Here is an 8675-nt window from a genome sequence, read left to right on the forward strand (position 1 = left end):
AAGCCGCTTCTTCGCCTCCGGGAGAATCGGCGAGCGGCAGCTTCCCAAAGGCGAAGATGCAAGCTGCAGCACACAGGCACAGTGTGGGCAGCCTTCAGACTTAGAGAAAACAGTACTTTACCACTCTCCTGCCTTTTCCATGGTTATTCTATTGGAAAAGAACGAGTTTTGGACAACTACCTTTCATTCTTGCCAAACGCTTTGCAGACCCCCGTGCAAGCTTTAGAACAAGATTTTGGATGTTTTCTTTCCTGGCAGAGTTTCTCCTTGCAAGATATGGTGGAAAAGCTTTTTGCTGAGTGTAGAGCGGCAAGACACGCAGAAGACGCAGATACGCAGCTCTCCGAAGCTAAGTGCCGGTCCCGGGCTTCTTTCGGCACAAACCGCTCTCAGGAGCTCCCTGCGCTCGCCACAATGCTCTGTGTGCGAAGAAGCCGCTTCTTCGCCTCCGGGAGAATCGGCGAGCGGCAGCTTCCCAAAGGCGAAGATGCAAGCTGCAGCACACAGGCACAGTGTGGGCAGCCTTCAGACTTAGAGAAAACAGTACTTTACCACTCTCCTGCCTTTTCCATGGTTATTCTATTGGAAAAGAACGAGTTTTGGACAACTACCTTTCATTCTTGCCAAACGCTTTGCAGACCCCCGTGCAAGCTTTAGAACAAGATTTTGGATGTTTTCTTTCCTGGCAGAGTTTCTCCTTGCAAGATATGGTGGAAAAGCTTTTTGCTGAGTGTAGAGCGGCAAGACACGCAGAAGACGCAGATACGCAGCTCTCCGAAGCTAAGTGCCGGTCCCGGGCTTCTTTCGGCACAAACCGCTCTCAGGAGCTCCCTGCGCTCGCCACAATGCTCTGTGTGCGAAGAAGCCGCTTCTTCGCCTCCGGGAGAATCGGCGAGCGGCAGCTTCCCAAAGGCGAAGATGCAAGCTGCAGCACACAGGCACAGTGTGGGCAGCCTTCAGACTTAGAGAAAACAGTACTTTACCACTCTCCTGCCTTTTCCATGGTTATTCTATTGGAAAAGAACGAGTTTTGGACAACTACCTTTCATTCTTGCCAAACGCTTTGCAGACCCCCGTGCAAGCTTTAGAACAAGATTTTGGATGTTTTCTTTCCTGGCAGAGTTTCTCCTTGCAAGATATGGTGGAAAAGCTTTTTGCTGAGTGTAGAGCGGCAAGACACGCAGAAGACGCAGATACGCAGCTCTCCGAAGCTAAGTGCCGGTCCCGGGCTTCTTTCGGCACAAACCGCTCTCAGGAGCTCCCTGCGCTCGCCACAATGCTCTGTGTGCGAAGAAGCCGCTTCTTCGCCTCCGGGAGAATCGGCGAGCGGCAGCTTCCCAAAGGCGAAGATGCAAGCTGCAGCACACAGGCACAGTGTGGGCAGCCTTCAGACTTAGAGAAAACAGTACTTTACCACTCTCCTGCCTTTTCCATGGTTATTCTATTGGAAAAGAACGAGTTTTGGACAACTACCTTTCATTCTTGCCAAACGCTTTGCAGACCCCCGTGCAAGCTTTAGAACAAGATTTTGGATGTTTTCTTTCCTGGCAGAGTTTCTCCTTGCAAGATATGGTGGAAAAGCTTTTTGCTGAGTGTAGAGCGGCAAGACACGCAGAAGACGCAGATACGCAGCTCTCCGAAGCTAAGTGCCGGTCCCGGGCTTCTTTCGGCACAAACCGCTCTCAGGAGCTCCCTGCGCTCGCCACAATGCTCTGTGTGCGAAGAAGCCGCTTCTTCGCCTCCGGGAGAATCGGCGAGCGGCAGCTTCCCAAAGGCGAAGATGCAAGCTGCAGCACACAGGCACAGTGTGGGCAGCCTTCAGACTTAGAGAAAACAGTACTTTACCACTCTCCTGCCTTTTCCATGGTTATTCTATTGGAAAAGAACGAGTTTTGGACAACTACCTTTCATTCTTGCCAAACGCTTTGCAGACCCCCGTGCAAGCTTTAGAACAAGATTTTGGATGTTTTCTTTCCTGGCAGAGTTTCTCCTTGCAAGATATGGTGGAAAAGCTTTTTGCTGAGTGTAGAGCGGCAAGACACGCAGAAGACGCAGATACGCAGCTCTCCGAAGCTAAGTGCCGGTCCCGGGCTTCTTTCGGCACAAACCGCTCTCAGGAGCTCCCTGCGCTCGCCACAATGCTCTGTGTGCGAAGAAGCCGCTTCTTCGCCTCCGGGAGAATCGGCGAGCGGCAGCTTCCCAAAGGCGAAGATGCAAGCTGCAGCACACAGGCACAGTGTGGGCAGCCTTCAGACTTAGAGAAAACAGTACTTTACCACTCTCCTGCCTTTTCCATGGTTATTCTATTGGAAAAGAACGAGTTTTGGACAACTACCTTTCATTCTTGCCAAACGCTTTGCAGACCCCCGTGCAAGCTTTAGAACAAGATTTTGGATGTTTTCTTTCCTGGCAGAGTTTCTCCTTGCAAGATATGGTGGAAAAGCTTTTTGCTGAGTGTAGAGCGGCAAGACACGCAGAAGACGCAGATACGCAGCTCTCCGAAGCTAAGTGCCGGTCCCGGGCTTCTTTCGGCACAAACCGCTCTCAGGAGCTCCCTGCGCTCGCCACAATGCTCTGTGTGCGAAGAAGCCGCTTCTTCGCCTCCGGGAGAATCGGCGAGCGGCAGCTTCCCAAAGGCGAAGATGCAAGCTGCAGCACACAGGCACAGTGTGGGCAGCCTTCAGACTTAGAGAAAACAGTACTTTACCACTCTCCTGCCTTTTCCATGGTTATTCTATTGGAAAAGAACGAGTTTTGGACAACTACCTTTCATTCTTGCCAAACGCTTTGCAGACCCCCGTGCAAGCTTTAGAACAAGATTTTGGATGTTTTCTTTCCTGGCAGAGTTTCTCCTTGCAAGATATGGTGGAAAAGCTTTTTGCTGAGTGTAGAGCGGCAAGACACGCAGAAGACGCAGATACGCAGCTCTCCGAAGCTAAGTGCCGGTCCCGGGCTTCTTTCGGCACAAACCGCTCTCAGGAGCTCCCTGCGCTCGCCACAATGCTCTGTGTGCGAAGAAGCCGCTTCTTCGCCTCCGGGAGAATCGGCGAGCGGCAGCTTCCCAAAGGCGAAGATGCAAGCTGCAGCACACAGGCACAGTGTGGGCAGCCTTCAGACTTAGAGAAAACAGTACTTTACCACTCTCCTGCCTTTTCCATGGTTATTCTATTGGAAAAGAACGAGTTTTGGACAACTACCTTTCATTCTTGCCAAACGCTTTGCAGACCCCCGTGCAAGCTTTAGAACAAGATTTTGGATGTTTTCTTTCCTGGCAGAGTTTCTCCTTGCAAGATATGGTGGAAAAGCTTTTTGCTGAGTGTAGAGCGGCAAGACACGCAGAAGACGCAGATACGCAGCTCTCCGAAGCTAAGTGCCGGTCCCGGGCTTCTTTCGGCACAAACCGCTCTCAGGAGCTCCCTGCGCTCGCCACAATGCTCTGTGTGCGAAGAAGCCGCTTCTTCGCCTCCGGGAGAATCGGCGAGCGGCAGCTTCCCAAAGGCGAAGATGCAAGCTGCAGCACACAGGCACAGTGTGGGCAGCCTTCAGACTTAGAGAAAACAGTACTTTACCACTCTCCTGCCTTTTCCATGGTTATTCTATTGGAAAAGAACGAGTTTTGGACAACTACCTTTCATTCTTGCCAAACGCTTTGCAGACCCCCGTGCAAGCTTTAGAACAAGATTTTGGATGTTTTCTTTCCTGGCAGAGTTTCTCCTTGCAAGATATGGTGGAAAAGCTTTTTGCTGAGTGTAGAGCGGCAAGACACGCAGAAGACGCAGATACGCAGCTCTCCGAAGCTAAGTGCCGGTCCCGGGCTTCTTTCGGCACAAACCGCTCTCAGGAGCTCCCTGCGCTCGCCACAATGCTCTGTGTGCGAAGAAGCCGCTTCTTCGCCTCCGGGAGAATCGGCGAGCGGCAGCTTCCCAAAGGCGAAGATGCAAGCTGCAGCACACAGGCACAGTGTGGGCAGCCTTCAGACTTAGAGAAAACAGTACTTTACCACTCTCCTGCCTTTTCCATGGTTATTCTATTGGAAAAGAACGAGTTTTGGACAACTACCTTTCATTCTTGCCAAACGCTTTGCAGACCCCCGTGCAAGCTTTAGAACAAGATTTTGGATGTTTTCTTTCCTGGCAGAGTTTCTCCTTGCAAGATATGGTGGAAAAGCTTTTTGCTGAGTGTAGAGCGGCAAGACACGCAGAAGACGCAGATACGCAGCTCTCCGAAGCTAAGTGCCGGTCCCGGGCTTCTTTCGGCACAAACCGCTCTCAGGAGCTCCCTGCGCTCGCCACAATGCTCTGTGTGCGAAGAAGCCGCTTCTTCGCCTCCGGGAGAATCGGCGAGCGGCAGCTTCCCAAAGGCGAAGATGCAAGCTGCAGCACACAGGCACAGTGTGGGCAGCCTTCAGACTTAGAGAAAACAGTACTTTACCACTCTCCTGCCTTTTCCATGGTTATTCTATTGGAAAAGAACGAGTTTTGGACAACTACCTTTCATTCTTGCCAAACGCTTTGCAGACCCCCGTGCAAGCTTTAGAACAAGATTTTGGATGTTTTCTTTCCTGGCAGAGTTTCTCCTTGCAAGATATGGTGGAAAAGCTTTTTGCTGAGTGTAGAGCGGCAAGACACGCAGAAGACGCAGATACGCAGCTCTCCGAAGCTAAGTGCCGGTCCCGGGCTTCTTTCGGCACAAACCGCTCTCAGGAGCTCCCTGCGCTCGCCACAATGCTCTGTGTGCGAAGAAGCCGCTTCTTCGCCTCCGGGAGAATCGGCGAGCGGCAGCTTCCCAAAGGCGAAGATGCAAGCTGCAGCACACAGGCACAGTGTGGGCAGCCTTCAGACTTAGAGAAAACAGTACTTTACCACTCTCCTGCCTTTTCCATGGTTATTCTATTGGAAAAGAACGAGTTTTGGACAACTACCTTTCATTCTTGCCAAACGCTTTGCAGACCCCCGTGCAAGCTTTAGAACAAGATTTTGGATGTTTTCTTTCCTGGCAGAGTTTCTCCTTGCAAGATATGGTGGAAAAGCTTTTTGCTGAGTGTAGAGCGGCAAGACACGCAGAAGACGCAGATACGCAGCTCTCCGAAGCTAAGTGCCGGTCCCGGGCTTCTTTCGGCACAAACCGCTCTCAGGAGCTCCCTGCGCTCGCCACAATGCTCTGTGTGCGAAGAAGCCGCTTCTTCGCCTCCGGGAGAATCGGCGAGCGGCAGCTTCCCAAAGGCGAAGATGCAAGCTGCAGCACACAGGCACAGTGTGGGCAGCCTTCAGACTTAGAGAAAACAGTACTTTACCACTCTCCTGCCTTTTCCATGGTTATTCTATTGGAAAAGAACGAGTTTTGGACAACTACCTTTCATTCTTGCCAAACGCTTTGCAGACCCCCGTGCAAGCTTTAGAACAAGATTTTGGATGTTTTCTTTCCTGGCAGAGTTTCTCCTTGCAAGATATGGTGGAAAAGCTTTTTGCTGAGTGTAGAGCGGCAAGACACGCAGAAGACGCAGATACGCAGCTCTCCGAAGCTAAGTGCCGGTCCCGGGCTTCTTTCGGCACAAACCGCTCTCAGGAGCTCCCTGCGCTCGCCACAATGCTCTGTGTGCGAAGAAGCCGCTTCTTCGCCTCCGGGAGAATCGGCGAGCGGCAGCTTCCCAAAGGCGAAGATGCAAGCTGCAGCACACAGGCACAGTGTGGGCAGCCTTCAGACTTAGAGAAAACAGTACTTTACCACTCTCCTGCCTTTTCCATGGTTATTCTATTGGAAAAGAACGAGTTTTGGACAACTACCTTTCATTCTTGCCAAACGCTTTGCAGACCCCCGTGCAAGCTTTAGAACAAGATTTTGGATGTTTTCTTTCCTGGCAGAGTTTCTCCTTGCAAGATATGGTGGAAAAGCTTTTTGCTGAGTGTAGAGCGGCAAGACACGCAGAAGACGCAGATACGCAGCTCTCCGAAGCTAAGTGCCGGTCCCGGGCTTCTTTCGGCACAAACCGCTCTCAGGAGCTCCCTGCGCTCGCCACAATGCTCTGTGTGCGAAGAAGCCGCTTCTTCGCCTCCGGGAGAATCGGCGAGCGGCAGCTTCCCAAAGGCGAAGATGCAAGCTGCAGCACACAGGCACAGTGTGGGCAGCCTTCAGACTTAGAGAAAACAGTACTTTACCACTCTCCTGCCTTTTCCATGGTTATTCTATTGGAAAAGAACGAGTTTTGGACAACTACCTTTCATTCTTGCCAAACGCTTTGCAGACCCCCGTGCAAGCTTTAGAACAAGATTTTGGATGTTTTCTTTCCTGGCAGAGTTTCTCCTTGCAAGATATGGTGGAAAAGCTTTTTGCTGAGTGTAGAGCGGCAAGACACGCAGAAGACGCAGATACGCAGCTCTCCGAAGCTAAGTGCCGGTCCCGGGCTTCTTTCGGCACAAACCGCTCTCAGGAGCTCCCTGCGCTCGCCACAATGCTCTGTGTGCGAAGAAGCCGCTTCTTCGCCTCCGGGAGAATCGGCGAGCGGCAGCTTCCCAAAGGCGAAGATGCAAGCTGCAGCACACAGGCACAGTGTGGGCAGCCTTCAGACTTAGAGAAAACAGTACTTTACCACTCTCCTGCCTTTTCCATGGTTATTCTATTGGAAAAGAACGAGTTTTGGACAACTACCTTTCATTCTTGCCAAACGCTTTGCAGACCCCCGTGCAAGCTTTAGAACAAGATTTTGGATGTTTTCTTTCCTGGCAGAGTTTCTCCTTGCAAGATATGGTGGAAAAGCTTTTTGCTGAGTGTAGAGCGGCAAGACACGCAGAAGACGCAGATACGCAGCTCTCCGAAGCTAAGTGCCGGTCCCGGGCTTCTTTCGGCACAAACCGCTCTCAGGAGCTCCCTGCGCTCGCCACAATGCTCTGTGTGCGAAGAAGCCGCTTCTTCGCCTCCGGGAGAATCGGCGAGCGGCAGCTTCCCAAAGGCGAAGATGCAAGCTGCAGCACACAGGCACAGTGTGGGCAGCCTTCAGACTTAGAGAAAACAGTACTTTACCACTCTCCTGCCTTTTCCATGGTTATTCTATTGGAAAAGAACGAGTTTTGGACAACTACCTTTCATTCTTGCCAAACGCTTTGCAGACCCCCGTGCAAGCTTTAGAACAAGATTTTGGATGTTTTCTTTCCTGGCAGAGTTTCTCCTTGCAAGATATGGTGGAAAAGCTTTTTGCTGAGTGTAGAGCGGCAAGACACGCAGAAGACGCAGATACGCAGCTCTCCGAAGCTAAGTGCCGGTCCCGGGCTTCTTTCGGCACAAACCGCTCTCAGGAGCTCCCTGCGCTCGCCACAATGCTCTGTGTGCGAAGAAGCCGCTTCTTCGCCTCCGGGAGAATCGGCGAGCGGCAGCTTCCCAAAGGCGAAGATGCAAGCTGCAGCACACAGGCACAGTGTGGGCAGCCTTCAGACTTAGAGAAAACAGTACTTTACCACTCTCCTGCCTTTTCCATGGTTATTCTATTGGAAAAGAACGAGTTTTGGACAACTACCTTTCATTCTTGCCAAACGCTTTGCAGACCCCCGTGCAAGCTTTAGAACAAGATTTTGGATGTTTTCTTTCCTGGCAGAGTTTCTCCTTGCAAGATATGGTGGAAAAGCTTTTTGCTGAGTGTAGAGCGGCAAGACACGCAGAAGACGCAGATACGCAGCTCTCCGAAGCTAAGTGCCGGTCCCGGGCTTCTTTCGGCACAAACCGCTCTCAGGAGCTCCCTGCGCTCGCCACAATGCTCTGTGTGCGAAGAAGCCGCTTCTTCGCCTCCGGGAGAATCGGCGAGCGGCAGCTTCCCAAAGGCGAAGATGCAAGCTGCAGCACACAGGCACAGTGTGGGCAGCCTTCAGACTTAGAGAAAACAGTACTTTACCACTCTCCTGCCTTTTCCATGGTTATTCTATTGGAAAAGAACGAGTTTTGGACAACTACCTTTCATTCTTGCCAAACGCTTTGCAGACCCCCGTGCAAGCTTTAGAACAAGATTTTGGATGTTTTCTTTCCTGGCAGAGTTTCTCCTTGCAAGATATGGTGGAAAAGCTTTTTGCTGAGTGTAGAGCGGCAAGACACGCAGAAGACGCAGATACGCAGCTCTCCGAAGCTAAGTGCCGGTCCCGGGCTTCTTTCGGCACAAACCGCTCTCAGGAGCTCCCTGCGCTCGCCACAATGCTCTGTGTGCGAAGAAGCCGCTTCTTCGCCTCCGGGAGAATCGGCGAGCGGCAGCTTCCCAAAGGCGAAGATGCAAGCTGCAGCACACAGGCACAGTGTGGGCAGCCTTCAGACTTAGAGAAAACAGTACTTTACCACTCTCCTGCCTTTTCCATGGTTATTCTATTGGAAAAGAACGAGTTTTGGACAACTACCTTTCATTCTTGCCAAACGCTTTGCAGACCCCCGTGCAAGCTTTAGAACAAGATTTTGGATGTTTTCTTTCCTGGCAGAGTTTCTCCTTGCAAGATATGGTGGAAAAGCTTTTTGCTGAGTGTAGAGCGGCAAGACACGCAGAAGACGCAGATACGCAGCTCTCCGAAGCTAAGTGCCGGTCCCGGGCTTCTTTCGGCACAAACCGCTCTCAGGAGCTCCCTGCGCTCGCCACAATGCTCTGTGTGCGAAGAAGCCGCTTCTTCGCCTCCGGGAGAATCGGCGAGCGGCAGCTTCCCAAAGGCGAA

Source organism: Molothrus ater, unplaced genomic scaffold (genome assembly GCF_012460135.2).
Source record: "Molothrus ater isolate BHLD 08-10-18 breed brown headed cowbird unplaced genomic scaffold, BPBGC_Mater_1.1 matUn_MA501, whole genome shotgun sequence".
Classification (NCBI taxonomy): Eukaryota; Metazoa; Chordata; class Aves; order Passeriformes; family Icteridae; genus Molothrus; species Molothrus ater.